Source organism: Notothenia rossii (genome assembly GCF_949606895.1).
Source record: "Notothenia rossii genome assembly, chromosome: 10".
Classification (NCBI taxonomy): domain Eukaryota; kingdom Metazoa; phylum Chordata; class Actinopteri; order Perciformes; family Nototheniidae; genus Notothenia; species Notothenia rossii.
In genome coordinates, this window is record NC_136908.1 from 64,484,202 (window position 1) to 64,486,701 (window position 2,500).

General features: G+C 30.1%; 1 protein-coding gene across 1 annotated transcript in view; it reads right to left on the minus strand.

The window, feature by feature from the left end:
- ptpro (protein tyrosine phosphatase receptor type O) overlaps window positions 1-2,500 on the minus strand; it is a 50,591-nt gene that overhangs the window by 32,401 nt on the left and 15,690 nt on the right.

The window sequence follows — 2,500 nt, forward strand, 5'->3', positions numbered from 1 at the left end:
TAACAAGTGACATGTAATGTAATGTAAAAGAAGACTTTAAAACACATTCAAACATAAAAGAACATTACGGCTTCCAGGAATTAGACACAACCCTCCTCTTTCTCTAATTAGAGCCACTATAAGGCTTCTGAAAAAGGTAATATATTACATATTACTCATTAATTTAAAAAAAAGTAATATATGACTTTATTTTGTTACTCTATACATAAAGTAACTCTTTACATGACTTGTGCGTTGCTCAGCAGCAGCCTATAGCCACAACTTAAAGCGTAGGCCTACATGTGCACACATAATAATTACTATTGCAATAAAGAAGACATAACACAAGTTCATAACGGGAACATTCTAGTTGTTGCTGCTTGTCCGGAGTCGGCACTCACTGAACATCCTCACTGTGGGTTCGGGGTCTTTAGCTGCTCCCGTGTCTAATTACTGGATGTCTGGAGGACGTCATGCTTTTACTGACAAAAGTAATCGATACTATATTCCCTGAACCACTAATGTGTGGTGACTAATATACAGTGAACACTTCTTATTCCCACGCACCCTGAACTCACCACAGGCTGTGAGTATTTACTGAAAATATTCCCCAAATCATATTCACTTTAATATCCTCTAAAGGACATTGAAGAGCATTTAAAGACATGCGTGCAGGACAAAGAACTCCACATCTTAACAGACGAAATACAAATGATTAAAGGAAAATGGAAATAAAGGTAAAAAAACAAGAAATAAAATATGACAATAAAATAAAATACAAATAATAGTAAACAGATGTCAAACAAACAAATCGGCTGGGTCTATTTCCTGGAGACGCTTCACCCTGTCCCGGACATCTTTTTCCTCGATCAATGAAACCTGTCTCTCGTAAAGCTTTAATAACTGGTCTGGAATCAGCTGATCTGACTTCCTGTTGTTGTCAGTCTGATGCTATCAGCAGGTTTTATTAAATGTGGCGAGCCGACGCCTCGCGGACGAGATAAAACTCCAATATAAAAATAACAGAAACACTGGTTTCCTCTTCTGAAAGCAACAGCAGCTCAGAGGGGAGAAACAGAGCTCAGAAAACACTGAACGGCCAATGGGTGATCAGAGCTGGGACTACACGTTGTACTTAGATAAACTACATATGAACTACATCTAAACTACATATGAACTACATATGAACTACATATAACTATATATGAACTACATATGAACTACATATGAACTACATCTAAACTACATATGAACTACATATAACTATATATGAACTACATATGAACTACATATGAACTACATATAACTATATATGAACTACATATGAACTACATCTAAACTACATATGAACTACATATGAACTACATATAACTATATATGAACTACATATGAACTACATCTAAACTACATATGAACTACATATGAACTACATATAACTATATATGAACTACATATGAACTACATCTAAACTACATATGAACTACATATGAACTACATATAACTATATATGAACTACATATGAACTACATATGAACTACATATGAACTACATATAACTATATATGAACTACATATGAACTACATCTAAACTACATATGAACTACATATAACTATATATGAACTACATATGAACTATATATGAACTACATATGAACTATATATGAACTACATATGAACTACATATGAACTACATATAACTATATATGAACTACATATGAACTACATATGAACTATAACTACATATAAACTACATATGAACTACATATGAACTACATATGAACTACATATGAACTACATATAACTATATATGAACTACATATGAACTACATATGAACTACATATGAACTACATATAACTATATATGAACTACATATGAACTACATATGAACTACATATAACTATATATGAACTACATATGAACTACATATGAACTACATATAACTATATATGAACTACATATGAACTACATATAACTATATATGAACTACATATGAACTACATATAACTATATATGAACTACATATGAACTACATATGAACTACATATAACTATATATGAACTACATATGAACTACATATAACTATATATGAACTACATATGAACTATAACTACATATGAACTACATATGAACTACATATAACTATATATGAACTACATATGAACTACATATGAACTACATATAACTATATATGAACTACATATGAACTACATATGAACTACATATGAACTACATATAACTATATATGAACTACATATGAACTACATATGAACTACATATGAACTACATATAACTATATATGAACTACATATGAACTACATATAACTATATATGAACTACATATGAACTATAACTACATATGAACTACATATGAACTACATATAACTATATATGAACTACATATAACTATATATGAACTACATATGAACTACATATGAACTACATATAACTATATATGAACTACATATAACTATATATGAACTACATATAACTATATATGAACTACATATGAACTACATATAAC